Below are 19,453 nucleotides of genomic sequence, written 5' to 3'. Positions count from 1 at the left end.
CCTTTGAAAAATAATTTTTTCTTTCTTTCTTTCTTTCTTTCTTTCTTTCTTTCTTTCTTTCTTTCTTTCTTTCTTTCTTTCTTTCTCTTTCCTTCTTTCTTTCTTTCTTTCTTTCTTTCTTTCTTTCTTTCTTTCTTTCTTTCTTTCTTTCTCTCTTTCTCTCTTTCTCTCTTTCTCTCTTTCTCTCTTTCTCTCTTTCTCTCTTTCTCTTTCTCTCTTTCTCCCTTCCTTCCTTCCTTCCTTCCTTCCTTCCTGGAAGACCTACAACATGGCTATTTAGGGAGATGAAGAAGTCTCTGTATTTTCACATACAGCCTTCCCAACTTCTTCAATGTTCTTTTTAACTCAGTGCACCTTTGCCTCAGGGAGCGGATTGTGGTGGGCTGGAAAACCCAGGGTACAGTCTTCTGAACGGTGTGTCAAACCTCTCCCCAACCAGAAACCCCAGTAGATGCTGAAGGTGTGACTGCGCAGTTGTGACTCCCAAGGTGTGCTTCCTAACAGGTACCGATTTCATTTTGTGTATCAGCGATGAAGCAATGAATCCAAAGCACCAACTCTCATGTTAAGGCACACTCCGCCTACCGCTGTTGAGGTTCTGACAATCTTTATATCCTTTAAAACTTTTCTTTTTAGTTTGTATCTTATTTTAAAATAAATTTACCCCAGATGTGATATCACTTCCAAAAGGCAAATCATTCTTTTCTTACTTATTATATTATAGAATAGAGCATTTTCAAAAATCATTAAAACGCTCACATTTGAATAAATTTCAGGCTAGTGTCCTGTTATCCAAGGCTGTGAGGTGTTGGTTTTTTTTTTTTCTTATTTTGGGTGATTTTTAAATTGGTGCGTTTTCTGCTGTTACTATTAGAATTGTATAAAACATCTTGTTTGCAGAGCTGTGAAATGCTTTAAAGGCATCAATTGAAATGACATGGCATTGTCCAAATGGAAATTTATTTCCTCCAAAACAGTGTCCAGGACATCCAGGTGGTAATAAACATTTTTCAACCATGTACAAACTGTGAATTGTATTTGAAATTAAATCTCCGCATTAAAATCTGCATTGCTGAACCTCCCGCTGGCAGCCACCGTTCTCCTGAAAAGTGACATCTTCCCTGGCACTGATGGGGTGGGAGTTCTCAGGCAGATATTACCAAATGATTTCCTATCGTTCTTCAGATATCGGGACTTCATAGCAACTTATACCTAAAAACTACAAAGGATGCGAGGTGTGTGAGGAATACAGGAGGGGGCTACCTCGGCTTTAGTAAGTATAGATGTTTTTGTCCTGACACACAAGGGTGGAAACCGTTTTACAAACCTCTATTAAAGGAGCATATTGCTGATGTCACAAATTATGTCATTTTTCAGCAAGCTGTTAGGTAGCAGCAGGATACTTAGAGGTCCCAATCTGAGTTCACAGCTTGAGGCCTCATCATCCATTGAAGTCAAGGAAATACTCCAGTCCCCCGGCCCTCTGTTTACAAATAATATATCAAGAATCAGGATGCCCACAAATGAACTTTCAGGCACTGAGCTAAAGGAAATGGTTTTGTGTGTGTATATTTTTATGTAAATATACGTACTATATATACGTGTATATGTGCACACATACATTTGTGTGTAGTACAGCTGAAGTCTGCAGTTTGTCATCATATTTTCTTTAAAGAAGCATGCTTCATTCTTCCTTGGTATATAGAACTGATTCTTCATAGCCAATTCTGCGGCCATTTCACACACAGAAACCCCACCAAAGTTAGAAATATAGCATAGAAAAGGGGAACAAAGTACTCCCTTTCACTTCTCCTTTTAAAAATAATGGTATTTTTCAATATCTAGTGCTTATATAATATAAAAGAGCTCTGATTTTAAAAGATATACATAAGAAGAGATTTATCTAATTTATCTATAATGGAGTTGATTAGATTGTGCAAAATAAAATAGCCAGAACATCTAAACACATACTAATTGGTACAGCAGAACAGCTCGCTGGAGGCTCTCCTTATCTCCTGGATGAACCATATTTACACACAGATGTGTATTTCCCCCCACTAGAGCAGAATATGCCATCATGTTCTTCTGACAATGCACATACACCTGGGAATGACAGCCTACTTTAGGAGACATAAAATACATAGTATGTGGCCTGAGATTGTGAAACAACCCAAGAGAAGGAATTAAATTCAAAGCTAACAGTGCCAAACTCATCAGTGAGTGCTTTCACCCTTCCACCCCATGTATTAGTGGGAGCCAAAGATGGAGTGTCAAGGCACAGCTTTGGATTTCCTGACTTCTGCCAGTGTGTTAACATCACTCCCCTAACAGAATGAGCGTGCTGGCAGGGAGATGGATTAGATGGCCAAACAAGGCATTCTTATCCCTGCGCTCTCTCCCTAAACTGATTCCAATATTTTGCTACTTATTTACTGACGATGTTGGCTGTAACTTCCTCTAGTGGAAATTATATTATAGGGTTGGATTAGTTTCTCCTCTATAGCGTATCCCTGATTTAATTACCACTGCAGCTATACCCCACTATCTGCACAATAAATGCTGTTGCTTACAGAAACATGATTACAGGATTAGAATTATTGGGCCCTCGCCCAGACGAACGCAGTGACATAGCATAGCACTGGCACCTCTGAAAGCTACACTGACCTCAGGCATCTCTACATCAAAGGCCACAGCCACAATCTGAGCTTCATTAGCTTTCAAGGCTGAAGTTACAGGAGCACTACTTCCTCAGCCACTAATGGGAAACACTCTCCTCCATTTGCTGTTGAGGTGTTAAAAGTTCCTCTTAACATCAGTTACTGAGCTACAGCTTCACTGGTATCCCAGTAAAATAAAAATGACTTGTGGGGTGGGAGCTGAGGTCAAATTGAAAGGCTATGTTGGACATCCCTTACTCAAGCAAAGGGCAGTCCCTGGCGCAGGGATACCTTGGGAGTAAGGGCTACAGGAGGAGGTGCACCCCAAATCCCAGGCTGCGAGCTCTAGGGGAATTCCCACAGCTCCTGAAGGGTTTCATATGGTTGTACCAACTGTTTAATGACTGAGGTATCTGAAGGACACTCTGGTTTTCATTTGTAGAATGTGATGCAGATGACTATGTGAACAGGAAGAGCTTGGCAGCTAGCTGCAACTCAGAGCATGTGCATCATGGGGTCTGCACTCACCGTGAGAAAGCTGTGGATTGTGGTGATAACTCCTCTAGTCCCCCTGGTTGATCTGCACCTACAAGGAGGAGACTTGGCAGGTAACATTTCATCCCCCAGAGAGAAAAGCTAGTCAGAGAGAGAACCACAAGGTGGCAAAGCACTAGGTAGGATCAAATTGAATTTTTGCTTCTAGCATACACTTCCTGTGTGGAAATGTCTCTTAAATTTTGGTGTACCTGTTCCTCTTTACACAGCCGGAACATTAGTATTTCCTGTCTTGTCTATTTCGATGATGCATTCTGGGACACAGGTCACCTCTTACGATGTTTGCACAGTGCTAGCATAGTCATTCAGGGCTTGTAGTCATTATCCTAATTGAATAGTAATATACGAAAGATGAGGCTATGTTATCGACTTGCACAAAGAAACCAGCTAAGTGGCTAGGTGGTATGTGAGAAGCCCCAAAGTTTCATTACTCTCTATATAGAAGAGGGGAAGAAATACTTGTTCCATGAAAATATTTGACAATGGTAGGACACAGCCCACCACAGTGAACACAGAGAACCAGGAACTGGCTTGTATGAGAATGAAATGGCTGAAATACATCATTTGTATTAAAAGACCCGAATAAGACTTTTTAAAAAAAAAAAGCGGAAGGTAGAAGAGAGCTAGAGGGTTTACACCAGAGGGCTTGCTTTTCTTTCTTCAGTCCAACTAGCCTTCTCTGGTGCTTTGCCTATGGGATTGTCATTTCTATTTTTTAAGATGATGCTGAATAAAGTGGCTTGCCCATGAGCCTCCAGGCTGGGCCAGCTGGATAAGGTGGGCTGGTCAGGTGCTGCCAGGGATAAGGCTAAGGAATTACAAGGCTGGCCTCTGGAGCTAAGCTGCTCCTTCTCTTCAGGAGGTAGGAGAGTTCCTCAGGTCTAAGTTGCTCCTTGCAGCTGGAAGGTTTAGTGGGCTCAGATATTAGCAGGATCACATGTTGGCTCCAGCCTGCATGTTTGATAAAGCTCAGAAGCTTGCTTCAACTGGCAAGTTTAAGTTAATCTCTTGGGTTTGTTCTGCCCTAAGCAGCCTGTTCATGTTGTCAGAGCTCATTTCAGTTTTCCAAGCTTCAGGCTGGGTTAGGAACTAAGGCACAATTAGAAACCAGAGTAAGAAGAATTCAGCTGATTTTCAGCTAAGCACCTTTTCACCACAAACAGAGATTTACAAAAAGGCATTTATTTCCTAGGAAGTTGTCACGGGATTTCCTTTTAAATTAAATTAATGTCATTCAAAGAAATAGGAAATTCCTCCTTATGTATACATTTTTCATTAATTACTGATTCTTTCCAGGCTTTCCCTTTGCCACATGCCCAGGGCAATGACCCCCGGCTCATGCATTGGAACAGCTCTCTGACCAGTGATGGTTTAAGTATTGCAGCAGCCACTGCTGTTACAGCAGAAATCCAAGCCCTTGGCTTTGAAAACTCGGGAAGTATGTGTTGTTAATTAGAAGCACTCAGTCCCCTTACTGAGATCAGGAGTGGTGCATAGACATAGGTTGACCCAGGGAGGGTAAAGAGGGCTCTTCTCCCTGTCAGCACCAGGAGCTGCAGCCCTTACTGTCATTTCACATGACACAGATGCAGCTCTACAGTAATTTTCATTTTCATTTTCATTTTCATTTCCATTTTCATTTCCATTGTCATTTTCATTATTTTCTCATCTGTCTTTCACTTTAGGCCAGGGCAGCACATGAATCAAGGTAGGGTAATTGAGCACAAGAAGGGATGACAGTGGTATTGTGGTCCAGGTGAGAGCATTGCTCTTTAGAGCTGGCATGTTCTTTAGAGGTGATATACACCAGTCTTTGGTGTGACTCTCCTATTGTCACTAATGACTATTGCAGTAAGGATTTCAAGGTGCTCAAGGCTCTGTGGGAGGGTCTAATTCAAAGCCTAGAAAGGTTGACAGGAATTTCGGATTGAGGGGAGCCCAGAAAATACAAAATTTAAAAGATCCAGAAATGCAGATTTTTAAGATTGTCTTTAAATACGAAAAAAAAAAATGGGGGAAGAAAACAGCTTCTCCCTTCCTCTGGCTTGGCAGCATGCTTTGACGGAAAGCAGGGAGGTGATCTCGGGAACACTTGCTCCAGCCTCCTGTTCATAAGTAGCAGGAAGGCCTGTCAAACCTGTCAAACTCCTTGAGCTCCTGGGGTTTACAGACTTCTCTCAGCTACCCCAAGCAAAACCACAATCCCATAAAGAAGCCTTTTCAGTAAAACCTTCTGCCATTTGCCTGAAGCCAACAAATCACTCATTTAAAAAAAAAAAAAACAAACTATTTCTCATTTGGAAACATCCCTTCCCCCCCATGCTCACTCTCTCCTGGTGAAGCCCCGAGCAATGGCCTTGCAGCAGCAGCTTTCTGCAGAAACCTGCCACACCGTAGGGTATGTCAGAGCCCAAAATCTGCAGGCCGTACAGAGACCAAAGTCTCCCTGGTCCAAGGAGAGTCTGGCTTGGGTAAGGACTGCAGAAATGAGCACCTGGCATCAGTCAGAGCTCAAGGTCAGTGTAGGATGTCTTGCATTCATTCCTGTCCCTTGCCTCTTGGTGGACTTTTCTGAGCTACTTGGCTCCGGCTAGCTGCCAAGGTCCGTGTCCCCCACTATTTGCTGAAAGGTCTAGAAGAGACATCCAGACTGTCTGGTCTTTGCCCTTCTTTACATTCCCTGCATTGCCTCATCCTTTCCCTGCAAGTTGCTGTGAAAACAAAAGCTCCCAGATCATCGCCACCAGTCCCAACCTTTGCCCTCATGCTGCACCCACTGGCTGCCAGTCTCCAAAATGACCTCTGTCCCTGCCCCACCAGCATACGGCTGATGGAAAACTGCCGTGCCACTGATCCAAGACTCCAGCTGGCCGTGGCACACACTGCTGCAGTTCTATGGACCAGTGCTAGGTTATGGTGTCTAATACAGTGATAGAAAAAAGTGTAGCCCCAAAAGAAGAGGGCAGATGTGAAGCAGCAGCTGCTTGCGGAGGCATTATTGGATTTATTTGAATAGAGTTGCAGGGGCACATTCTGCCCTGAATTATATGCCTGACCATGGGTTTGTCAGCTATTTTTCAACGTCATTTTGGGCTTGTCCCAACTGGCATATGTCTTCGGCAATTATTTGACTAGCTATATGTCAAATCATATTGTTTGATTTATAGGCGGCAGATCAGAGGACAAGACACCATCATTTTTTCATGTACTTGTTGAGAGTAACAGAATCATACTCAAAGTCCATCATGGCAGAACCATAGCAACACCATAATAAATAAAACGGTGATTGCTCAATGGGAGCAAAAAGTGGCAACTTCAAGCTGCAATTTATTCACAATATGGGAGACGCGCTCTGGCAAGAGTTAAGCAGTCATCAATACATGTATCATAAGGGCAGAAGTATAGCAGAAGCAGAAGTCTGTTGACAACACAGTAAACAATGATATGAAGACTGAAGCAAGACTTAAAATATACCCTGAAACACAGGTTTTGGAAGCTGGCACTTAGCCTATGCTATGAGCTGAAATCCTGCTTCATTTTACATCTATTTGAACTTAGCATGCAAAAATCCACCCATGACCACCTGACTCAATGCTTGCAAACCCCAAACCATATTTAAGGTCTACTGTTCAAGATGGATTCATGTGAAGCAAAGAGGGGTTTTTTCTGCATCCTTAGAAATAGATAAAGACTATTCAGCAGAAGCTGCAACGATCATACTATATGAAAAAGGAGCAGTACATGGACAATATTAGACTTGTTCTTCTCCAGAGTGCAAAATAACAAAACAAAGTGAAAGGGGGAGAAAAACAATCTGTCACCCTTCCTTAGGACTTAGCTACTGACTCCATAAGCAGGCCCCTTAATAGAGCAGAAATATGACAGAAAACGTTAATTAGTCTCCATGGCAAAAGGACAGAATACATGTGTTTCAAGATAAGATTCATCCACAGCCATGGATTTTATCTAGAAGTGGTGCACAACCCTATATCTTAAAAAGCAGATACAACTACTATACTTGTTGATTTTAGATATGTGCATATATGAAAGAATATGAATGTAGCAAGAACAACTGACAGCAATATTTAAGATGCACTGACAACAACTGTCACCCATCTTGGATGTCTTTTCCCTTACGTTTCATGCTTTTCTTATTTAAGAACAACCCTTGTAGTTCAGGATGGATAATAGCCACCAAACCAGGAATCCTTTCTCCAAGGGTGCATGTGCTGGATGCCTAATGATAAGGGCATGCACTGACACTTCCAATGCACTTCTACAGCCCACTCACCTCCTCCATCTGTAAAGGACAGCAAGATACCTCAGCTTTTTACACTGTCTCAGACCCTGCACCAACAGTCATCTGTACTTTGTAAGGGCCAGCATCCTTATAAAAAGTGCGCAAAACTAACAGTTAGGACAAACTATCCATTTATCTGTGACCTGAGCAAATAAGATGAGTAGTCACTCAGACACAATCATGTGGAAGTCTGTGCTTTGGATATTAAGTCACATTTTTTAGTATATCCAGACTTGAAAAGGTACAGGAAAAGTTGGAAAAGGTTTCATAGTTAAGATAAAATGAGCAATGTCCTCAAAATTGTATTTATGGGAAAAAAATAGCCAGTACTTTGCCTCAGGTTCATGCATGATGTACTAAAACTGAGGGGTGACAGGCAAGTGGATTAGGGAGAACAGATCTCAGGACTGTTGTTCACTTTGTCTAGGGAAGAGTTGACAGGCTATACCAAACTGATGCATGTTTGAGGCAGCCATGTTGGCTCCTGCTCCACTGGAAAGAGAAATGTTTGCCACATGGAAGCAGAAAACATTGGCAGGAAAATAACTTTAATTTCCAAACTTGAAAAGGACTATTGCAAGCAGGAAAAAAAAATTTAAAAAAGGAAGGGAGAAGGGGAATAACATTCAGCTGGACTCTGATTTCACCTCCAGGCTCTGACCCTATCATGGGTATGTTTGAAAGTAATTAATTTGTGAAAGAGAGCTTAAAGGTAACTTCTGAATGCAAGATAGGGAAAAAGCGTGTGTGCCCATCACCTGTGGACAACCTGAGGATGAGCGAGGACTCCTTGGAGGAAGGCAATGCAGCTCTCCCATACCAGTTACCAGCATAGAGACCTGGCTGACTTTAGAGATGTATATGGCATGCATATGTAGTTATAAGCATGCATACTGGGAAAAGGCAGTGGAAGAAACCCCAGCTGTAACATGCCCTCTGAAAACGCTCATCCTTCTATATTTCTCCTGGTTTGAGCCTTGTGTCAGCTTAGGACCCAGGAGAAAGACAAAAAGACATATTTATATCTAGCCAGTGCCATGAGAGAGTGACAAAATCTTATGAGACATTTTGTCTCATCTACAGCCTTCCACGCTTGTTGTCATTTGCCTCCTGAGTCTAATGGAAACCTGCCCTGGATGGTATGTTCGTTGTTACTGTTTCAATTTCCTTGTCTTTTATTTATTTCCCTTGCCTCTCAAGAGCCATTCGGGGGTCCCATTACTTCCTGCTGACCAGGGAAGGCTATGAGAACAAATAGTTATAGTGGATTAAAATACACACAGTATCACAAGAAAAACAGAAGGAAGGGGGCAGGGGACTTGCTTAGCAAAGGGTGGTGGAAGTCATGGGACAGAGAGCTGCCAGAAATATTGAAGTGGGGGTTTATGTCAAGATTTGTTTTAGACTTGATCTCTGCGAGGAACAGAGCTTCTGAATTCTTCCCGTGGCGGTACTGCAACTTGAACCTGCATATATTGAATCAGTCAATGTTTCCTTTGGATTTTAAATAAAAGTTTGTTTGAAAAAATGCAAATTATAGTTCTTGGCAGTGTGGATTCTCCTACCCATACTGGTGGAGGAGCCAGTCGCTGTTACAGCAGAAAGAGAAGAGCTTGCACACAGTATGCTTCCCCTCTGCAGCGAAGGCACTACACTGACCACCATCTTCAAGGAAGACAGCATTTCTGCTAAAACGATGGACATCGTTAGTCCCCCATCTCTAGGGCAAATGAATCCTGTGGTCCATGCTTGACCCAGGCTACAGCAGATTGTATCTGCTGCATTTGGAAATTTTCCTTTCTAGCATCTGTTAAAAAATTATTAGCAGGTGCTGAAAACCATGGCCTCCAACCCAGAGACCTAGAGCCAAAATACCAGAGGGGAAAAAGTCAGTTCTTGACAACCGCCTGACTCCAGGGTTGGACGAGCCAGAGAGACAATCTGCTGCTACGGGAGATGCCAGATCAGAGGAGGGAAGTGGTAGTACCTCATGCAATTAGTCTAAATTTTTTTTTTTTTTTGAAGCTACAAGTGGCAAGGGCCAGTTCCTCGCCTCCATGAAGTTATAAGTCTGGTGATCCCCTCTGGTGCCATAAAAGAGTTAGACCAGCTTGCAGCTGATCAAAAAAGTTTAGGCTACCAGTGCACCACTCAGAATAACAAACTGAAGTCATTTAGTATTTGCTGTGTAAATGGCACGCTGATATGTATGTATATCCCAGTGAACGCAGGAGAATAAATTCTTACATGCCATGTAATTACACACACACTCATGTAGAAATGAGCTGATATAAAATAAATATGCATATAGCTATGCCTATGCCTATACCAGCCTCCACTACAGGGTTATTGCATTGCCAATGTGTTGACATAAAAATGCAGCTTTATGGATTACATCTAAATAGAAATGTGTGAAAAGGGATTTTGTTTTGGCTACAGCCCAGTCTCTTAATATAATTATAATTACTATTTTTACTACTACTGCTACTACTACTACCACAGTGAATTGGGAGCCCCCTTGGTTCTACCTATGGTACAAATCGCAAGAATAAACCTGACCTAAAAAATAGGAAAGCTGAAAGAGGGAGAGAGGCAGCGGGATTTCTCCAAGCTGGAGTAGCAGGACAGGAGGTGCATGTAGGATTCACTTCTCCTAAATTCCAGTCCTCGGTGTGGCCTGGGCCCTCACTGCCTCTCTGCCACGATTTCATACACGGCTTTCTCAGGGAAGATGAGGAAAAAAAGTACTTTACTGATGGAACAGGGAGAGTGGCTTTTGTTATTATTAGGGTGGCTCTGCTCAGCGTTTTGCAGCAGACATGGTGGTGGTAATCATCGGTGCTGGTTGTCCTGTGTGGCCAGGGCTGGTGGCCACGGCCATGGTGGGGAGGATGTGGACACTTTCCCCATGACACTGTGGGCCACCATCGTGGCAGCCACGCAGCAGAGGTATCAGCTTGCTTGAGTCACAGACATGATGCCAAACGTGTGGAGTCGGGAGCCAAGCAAGCATCTCTTTTCCCCTTTCTTTTTTCACCCACCTGCCTTTATTACAGACATAGCGTGAGTCGTTGTGCTGTGTTTCAGCCTGAAAATCAGAAATACATCTCTCCTGTTTGCTCCTTGACAGTTTGTCAAAATAGAAAAGTTTTTTTAAAATCTCTCCAAGGACAAAAAAAATGCACTTTCGCGTGCCGTTTAGGTGTTTCCCAGATCTCTTGTCATTTCATGCCGGGGTCTGCTAGGTGCTTTATGAAAAAGCTCTGAGAGTGCTGCTTTCTTTTTGACACCGATCTTAAACGAGACAGGCGCACAGCCCATGCAGCTGGGAATCGCCACCACCACGGCCATTGCTCTATACCAGCTGTGCTTGTTCAGAGGTACATATTTTCTGCCAGCTCTGGGGCTCAAAAAATGAAATAAAATGAGAGCATCCCCCCCTGCAAAGAAACATTCTAAGAGGAAGGGGCAGAGAACATAACATGAGCCTACCCGGCAAATGGCAGCGGGCTCACGAGGACTAGGAAAGCTCTTTGCCAGGAGGCCAAATGGATTGCCTGCAGCTCCGGGAAAAGAGATGCTATTTGGTGCTTGAAATCGTTTAAAGAAAACAAAGGATGACTGCTACATGCCTGCCCATGATAGTGTGGAGCACTGTGCTGTTGTGGGATATTTATGCCAACCAAATGGCATCAAAATACCATCGCGTAGATCGGGACGAGCTGGTTGTACACAGGCATGCCTGCGGGACCCGCCTCCAACAGCTCAGCACGCATTAGCTAACCCATCGAACCCCTGGAAGGGAGGACGTTGTTCTCATTATCTCCATTTTACAGGTGTTGAAAGGGAGGCTGGGGAGATCTGCCACCAAGGGGGTCTGTCAGAGCCAGGATTAGTGGTTATGGGTCCCAGCTCTCAGCCCTGCGCATAGACCATGCCTCTTGGAACAGATTTGGGGGAAGATTTTCATTTGTCTGACACAGGAGAGAAAAAAAAACCTTCCAGCTTCCCCTAAGGGAATTATTTCCTCCTACCAATGCCTTGCTGATTTGTCTTCAGGGCACTGTTAGGATTAGCTGAGTTAGAAATCCATATTGTCAATTAAAATTTAATATTGTCCCAAAGAGACCCAAAAGAAGATAGTATTTTCAAGCAAGAATAACCAAGTTTGCACAACAGTGATGAGCAACAAGAAGCATCATTTAGGAAGAAGTCCTTTAAACGATCCTGCTCTGCTTTTGGTCCGTGTCCATGTAAGCACATATATCAAGTGATTTGCACGCATACAACCAAAAAAACCCCACTTTGATCTACACTACCCCCAAATACTGCTCTCATTTCGGACTTTCCAGCCATCCAGCATCAATCCTGTTCTGAATCCCTTTGACGTCAGGAGGAGCGTGAACATTTCCTACCTCATTACTGCCTTTCAAAGGCAGCCACAACCACAAAAACTAGACCTCAGGGAAGGGGGCAGGAGGGGAGAAAATCTCTGCACACAAGCCGAGCCCCACCTGCCAGTTATCCTCTCTCCTTTGTGCTTTGAAGAGGCATCTCACCTCTTACAAGGGAAACAAGTTTGTCGTGGAGGGAGATGTAGTTAGTAATTCTGTCTGTGCTTCCCCCTCTGAGCTGATGATGCCGTGGGCCCGGTGCTCCCTCCCGTGCTACAAAAAGAGAGAGTCAGTCCTGAACCAGACCAACTCCCTGGCATCCCTGGTTCCTCCCAAGTCCCGCATTTCCCAAACTATCCTTTAAAAATGCAGTGCTGGTGGCTGAAGAGATAGTTAGCCAGCAGTGAGTGGACCCTGACAGAAATGCGGGTTTATAACCTGGCAACACAGATTTGGCTCTGAAATGTAATAGATCCTGTTATAATCTCTACACTCAAAGGCAGACTTGAGGTTTAAATAATCCTTGATTGCAAGATAATGTCCTGAGTGTATTTCAGCTTTACTGAAGTTTAGGATAAGATCTGTCTCAGCTATGAGACATATTCTCCCACCGCTCCACTTGCTGTTTTAACGCCACCACAGCTAATAACACTTGCTGAAGAGACGGTAACATCTCTTGGCTAACTAAACCTGCACAGTCTCAGGAGTCAAAATCTGAATATGTGTAGAGCAGGTAAGTAATCATTAATGCATAGCACGTGCCCTCTAGTCATTTAAATAAATTATTGACATCGGCATCACCAAGAAATTAACCTGGTGCCACCTTAGTGGTTGAGACCCTATAGGTAAGTGTAAATTATCAGAGTGCTTCAAAATTTTGAAACCTTCTGAAAACAAAAGAATAATCACACAATGTTAGTTGTAAAGACATGTGAGTGCACATACGTGTCTGTGTATGTGAGTGTGCATGTACGCACGCCTTAATGTTTGCACATCGTAGTGTTGTGACCTCAATCATTTGTTTTAAATGGTGGGTGAAGGATGCCTACAGCATCTATATATGTATATCCAAGTTTCACACTTGCCATGCCAATTCTTATTGCCATGTAGTCTACAAATTGCTTCTGGGAAAGTGTAATCCCGGTTTTACCTCTGTATTTTAAAAACCATTTCCCTGTGTATTACCTCTTCGCAGCTTTATACATTTATGCTTTTACTCTCCAAATGCCTTGACTAGAATGCTATATCCCTGAACAGAAATATATTCCCCCCTGCTATTTTTCTGCAGGAGCTTGGTTCATTCAGAAACAAGGAAGAAAATACGAGTGATTGTTTTTAAATTCCCTGACGTGCAGAGCTCAGACAAGCCACAGATGCAAATGTAAAAAGCAAATCTAGTACTGGCATTAGGAAATGGCTGGGTTCACTGCGTCTGTAAGAAGCACCTTTATTTAGACATGGTGTAAGCTGCCATTTTGATATAATCCCTGGTTTTCTGGACTGGGTACACTGAATCTGACATGATACATCTACCGAGGCCCCCTGTAATATCCGGCCATCACTCAAGCCAGCACTGATCTATGCTCACTGCCAGAGCCTGCAGCCTGCCCATCCATGTCACCGGCAGCCCACATACCCATCCCTTTTGTCACCGGGGATCACCAGGGCCCCGTGTCAGTCCAGCAAACGATACCGCTGCCCTCCGTGAGTCAGGAGCTCGGTGTCGGTGTGGAGATCCCGAGATGGGAGGTGTTGTGCCGTGTCAGAGCGCAGGCACTGCCCCAGCGGTGCAAGGGTAGAGGTGGGGTCCTTTTCTCGGGAGGTGAAGGTAGCCCTCTTTTAAGGAGCAGATGGTGGCACAGAAAAGGTGCACATCCCTCTCCCCTGGGGAGGTCACAGGGGCTGCCTGGGGACCAGCACAAGCTCTCTGCACATTCGTGGCCTTTCACCATTACCCTTTCCAGCCCCACATCTGGGCTGGCTCTGCCCCTGCCCAGACATAGAATGGGACACGTGTTCCTCCCCAGCCCTGTCCCTGCAGGCTGTCAGACCCACGAGTCCTTCGGGGAGAGGGGAGGAGCTGCAAGTGATGCTTCTAGCAGGGCATCAGGTAAGATAGGCTTGACCTGGGCAGAACAGCATGATTTGGCCCCATCTTTTCTGAAGCCCAGAGCAGGTTTTTTGAAATAAAATGTTCCACCCACACCCCCCTTTTAATTTGATTTAGATCCAATAATTGGGCATTGTAAAATTCTTAGTTCCTCAATCGATGGGCAACTAAGAAAGGAGGGAGCAATGCTTTGACTCCTGGCAAACTTGGGAATCTGCTTCTTAAGTGGCACAGTAATAAAAAGAAAGCAAACACTACAAAACAGGCCATTCATATAAAGCTGCATCTGCTGTTAAAGGGACCTTGCTGTCACCCTGTGCCCTGGGCTCTGTGTGGTGACAAGGCGTTGGTTGTGTCCTTGGAGAGTTCGAGGAAGAAGGTGGCTGAATGCCAGCAGCACTGCCTTCCTTCCTTCCAAGGCTGGGTTTTTCTTTCCCCTATATCCTGGAAAAATCCTGGTGGATTTTACTCTCCTAGTGAGCATGATCTGAGGGTATTTAGATGAGATCGATGCCCGTCTCGAGGGGAGGACTGGGAACTAGGTTTGTGTACGTGCATGTGTTATCCGTGTGTAGCAGGTTTTTAGTTGCAATTGCAGAAATGGTCTTTCTTTGGGGAGGACACAAAGTAGACCTGGAGCTGCCAAGAGGCAGATAAACTCACACTTTATGGTGGCTTACAAAACAACGAATGTAGCTTCATTTACATGGCTATAAAATGCTGCTAAATCCTTAGTTCACCAACTCATGAACATCATGGGGAACTGGGGCTATTGGCCTCCCTGCTTCGCTACCCAACTGGAAGAGCTCTGTCCCCACAGTTTCTTTTTGTATTTGTGCTTAAGATCTTCCCATTCCCCCTGCTTTCTGTTTAAGAGCAGCCTGGTGTGGGATTACATGCATACAGCTCAAAGCTTCACCTCTGAGCACTGCCTGGCAAGCTCATACCCCTGGGAAGGTCCCGGGTGCCACCTGCCAGCGTCAAACCCCACAGATACGCTCCCAGCGTTCAGGGCAGGTTAAGCTCAGTCCCAGGTTATATTTCTCTAACCCCTGCAGGATGCACTAAATGGCAAATGACAAACGCATCTGGCATACAAACATTGCCAACTAGAGAATAGAAACCTAAGTCCTGATGAAGTAAATGAGAGGGAGGGGAAGATGTTGGTAAAATCCTGGGTGGATTGCCCTGAGCCCTTGGTCAAGTGATGGCACGGCATAACGTAATCCAAGGATCCCAGGGACTGCACGATGAACAGTTTCAATGGAGACTTTTTTCTGTGCTAGAGGAGAGGGAAAAAAATATCCAAGGGCTGTCCCCAACAGTTAGACACTCTTGAAGTCAGCGGCTGGTGCTGCCCTGGCTCGCCACCAGCAAACTCAGAATCTGAAAAGCTGCTCTGAGCTGAGCCTGCCTCCCTGCCCTGCAAGAAATGCAAACATAAAAGTCTAAAGAAAGCCCCCTGCGAGGGTATCTGGGCTGGGGTAGAGTCAAGGCAGCAAGCCCCTACCTGCCTTTGGCCTGTCCTGGCCCTCAGGAAGCCAGGGCTGCACCTAAGCCTGGGCTGGAGTGGGTTGGTTTGTGTTTGGTTATGGTTTTAAAAGAGAGGTTTTATGTCACCGTGGAGAGTCTGCATTTTTGTGGGATTCAAATATTCCTTAATTAGGTGTTGTCTCTTAGCAGAATGAAAAGAGGGCTTTTATTTCATTTTACTTTGCCATTTTAATTTACTCCCGCTCGTGTTTAATAACTGGGTAGGGGAATGTTAAACAGCTGCTGCAAAATATTTGGTAGCATGGCCCCAACTTTCAAACACTATCTGCTGTCCAGGTTGGTGATGGTGGGTGTCCGGGGTGCCTCTTCCAGATTTGGGAGAGAGGAGAGCTGACTGGGTTTGTCCTGTTGAACCTCCTTTCCTCACCCATTTCCCATGGGAGGCAGCTTTCCTCCTCCTTTTTAAAGATGAAAGGGTGGGCTGCGAGAGGGTGCAGTCCCCAATAAATCTATATTAACTCCCTGCCAGCGATGAGCAGCGCCAGCTTCAGAGGCTGACGGGTTGCTACTCCGAGAGGGCACGCCGGGGAGGTGCGGGCAGGGCAGGCAGAGACAGGCAGGAGAAGCAGGAACAAGCAGGACGGGCAGGCACGGGCAGCAACAGTCACGGACGGGCAGAATGGGCAGCGGAGGCCGGAGCCGGGGGGTGCTGAGCAGCCCCCCACGGGCACCACCCGTGACTCTCCGGGCCCCCCCCGTGACACCCCACATACCCCGCACGGGGCCTCGGGACGGCGGCAGCGCCACACACACACGCACACACACCCCCAGCGGGGTTTGGGCTGTAAAACGCGCCCGGGCTGAGAACCTGCCCCCAGTTTCATAAAACCGCACGGCCACGAGCAGGGGCAGGACCCGCTCCGGGCCACGGGCAGGTGCCGGTGCCGCTGCCCAGCTCCGCTCCTCGGGGCCGCGCACACCGGGAGCGCGCACCAGGGCGGCTGGCAGGCTCTGGCTTGGACGGGGCGGGGGGGGGGGTGCCGTGAGGTCCTTCTTTCTTTCTCCCGCCACCCACGAACAATTCGTGTCACCCACGGGATCCGACGTGCTGACTCCCCCGGCTTGCACCCGGCGCAGCCTCCCCCCGCCCCCCCCCGGCTGTGCAAAACCCGGGACTGCCCCACCATTTCCATTCCCCGCAAAATGCGCCGGCTCCGCGGCCCTGCGTGGGCACTCCCCGTGGGCGAAGCTGCCCCGGGGTGGGTGGGGGGCGGGCAGGAGCACCCGGATTTGGCCGCTCGTCGCGGGCAGAGCCGGGCACCGCTCTCCCAACCTGAGCGGGGAGATTTAACTGAGTTCCACCCCCAAAAAATGCCCTTTTCTTTTTAACGTTTGGGGTTTGGGCTCTGCTCGCTTTCTCCTGCCCGGCTGCCGAGCTGGAAGCGCTCGCCGCCGCCGCGCAACCTCCGCGGCCGCGCAGCTTCGCTCGCCGCCTCCCCGGTGCTACCGCGGGAAAACTCCCCTTTATCGCAACTTCGGGGTGAACCCGCCCTGCTCGGCTGTTCAAGCGGGTATTTCCGACCAGGAGAGATTGGATATGTTCCATGTACTCGGTTAAGCGCTTTAATATTAAAAATACGTAACAATTCAACCCACGCCGCGTCCCGGCTGCTCCGCGCAAGTCGTGCACCTCACGCCCCTCCGACTCCCAGCTATTTGTGTGAACTTGGAAACCTACCGAACCCCCCGGCACTCGCGCGTTTTCCGCCCTCGCGTGTTTTATCACCCGTGTCTGCACGGCCTCGCAGCCGTACCCCGGCTCTGGGGCGGCGGTGGCTGCACGGCGGGTTCCCCCGGGCCCCCGCTTCGGCCCTTGCAGCCGTAGGGGCTCCGTGCCCCGCTCCCCCCACGGCCCAGGCCCCCGGGGAGGTGCCCGATGGCGCGGTGAGGGGCGGCTCCGCCGCCGGTGACATCGGCACCCTGCCCTGTACCCGCCTTGCCCCGGGCCCGGGGTCTCGCCGCCACGAGGATGGAAATTAAGGATCGGGCCCCCCCCCCGGCCGGCCGGTCCGGGCACGGCTGTCCGTGTGCCGTTCACCCTGGCGGACTTCCGTGGGGAAGGGCCAGGCCGGGGGGGGGGGAGCCCCTTTGCAGGTAACTTGCCAAAATGTGGGCAGCGCCTGAGGACCGGGAGTGGGGGTGTCGCCAGGGCCGAGACACGGTACCCCCCCCCCAGGCCTATATACACCCAACCTCCACCTTAGGATGTTCCCGTGGGTCCCTGCGCCGGCGCCCACCCGCGACCAGCCGCGCGTGGGGCGGGTCAGCCCAGGGGCTTGCGGGCTGTCGCCTCTAACTGGCGCACACACCCCTCCCGCCCTATCCGTGGAAGGGGAGGGGAGCGGGCGGCCGACAGACACCCCAAAAACCGCCCCCGCTCCCCAAACCCCAGCCCTCCAGGCGGGCGCTCCGCAGGGAGCCAACCCAGCCCGGGGGGGACTGCAAAGCCCCGCTCCCCCCGGGGCTCCCCGGGGCGCCTGCCCCTCACCGCGCCCGGCTGCGGCGACCTCTGCGGTGGGAGAAGGGGGCTGGGGCTGTCGCCTGGGGGCAGCCGTGGGGCTCCCCACGCGTGGAGCCGCCGCCCCGTGGGAGGCCGAGATGGCGAGGCGCTGGCTGCGGGGAGGTGCGAGGAGGCCTGGCGGGTGGTGGTGGGGGGGGGGGGATATGTCATTCCTCTCCCACCCCTCCGGCGGTCGCGCTCACCCCACGAGCGAGGCGGCTTTCCCTGCCCCCTACCCATCCCTCTCCTGCCTCGAAACCCCCGAAACGAAAACCTCCTTTTGCTGCCCCCCCCCCCCCCCCCCGCCTCCTATAGCGCCGAGCCCCGCTGGCTCCCCCCCCCCAACACCCCCACGCAACACCCGCGCCCTGCCCGTCTCCGGGCAGCCGATTCGCAGCTGCAGCCCTTATTTGATGCCCTTCAAGCCACCGAGCCTCTCCCTTTTGTCCTGGCTGCGGATGACCCATTTCCTCCCTTTCGCCCCCCCTCCAACCTCGGCCCCTGCGCCCGTCCCACCCTCCCTCCCCTCCGCCGGCCCGGGAGCCTCCGCGGGCCGCGCTCCCTCCGCCGCCGCTCCGCGCCCGGCTGCGCGCAGCGGAGCCGGGGCGGGGGGGCCGGGACACGGGGCCGGGGAACCGGTGCCTCGTCCGCGCCGTGTTTGTTTTCCTTTCCCCCCTGAACGCTAGATTAAGACGTGAAGATTACACTTTTATTGTGGCGGCCGAATAATACCACGAGTCAACACACACAGCAAACAAAAGTGCTTGTAGTACATGGCCAACCCCGCTGGGAACCGGGCTGCGGGCTGCTGCAAAAATCAAGCTCTTCAGTGCTAATTACAAATAAATGATGATGTGCTCACTAAGTAATTGATTTAATGAAGTTCCTATGAAACTATTAAAACCGGGTAGAGGTCAGGCTGGAGACGCCCCAGAGCGCCCATTGTGGGATGTTTAACTCCGCCAATCTCCTCGGAAAGACATCGGGGCTAATAGGTGAAGTCACAGCTGGTTCGGGCTGACTTTTGCAGCACCGGCACTGGCCTCCCCAAACTCGCCCAGCGGCCCGCACCGCCACTTTGGGGAGGCGAGTCCCCCTGGCACACCCCCGGCCCACTGCTCCCACCCTCACACACACCCCCTCCCCTCATCTCCTCTTCGGGGGGGGCGGCTGCTCGCCCCCTCCTCAGCCGGGACCCCCATCCCCGGCGCGGCGCGCCCCCCGCCGCCCCGTCGCCGGGCGCCCATCCCCGTCCCGTCGGGGGTGCGCTGGGTACTCACTCGCTCGGCCCGGCGGCCTCGCCTGCACCTCAACCAGGCGCCTCCGCGGCTCTCCCCAGCCTAATTAAAGAGGGGGGAAGTGGAGCTCTGAACTTGTGTCTAC

At 48.6% G+C, this 19,453-nt stretch overlaps 1 long non-coding RNA gene across 1 annotated transcript in view; it reads right to left on the bottom strand.

The window, feature by feature from the left end:
* Positions 1-19,453, bottom strand: part of LOC141919564 (uncharacterized) — a 64,718-nt gene extending 45,265 nt beyond the window's left edge. The window contains exon 1 of the long non-coding RNA XR_012622004.1: positions 19,351-19,453. This is a non-coding gene — a long non-coding RNA (uncharacterized LOC141919564). The remainder of the gene's footprint in view (positions 1-19,350) is intronic.

Source organism: Strix aluco, chromosome 2 (assembly GCF_031877795.1).
Source record: "Strix aluco isolate bStrAlu1 chromosome 2, bStrAlu1.hap1, whole genome shotgun sequence".
NCBI lineage: Eukaryota > Metazoa > Chordata > Aves > Strigiformes > Strigidae > Strix > Strix aluco.
Note: the sequence above shows the minus strand (reverse complement) of the source record. Positions and strands in the feature narration are given on the sequence as shown.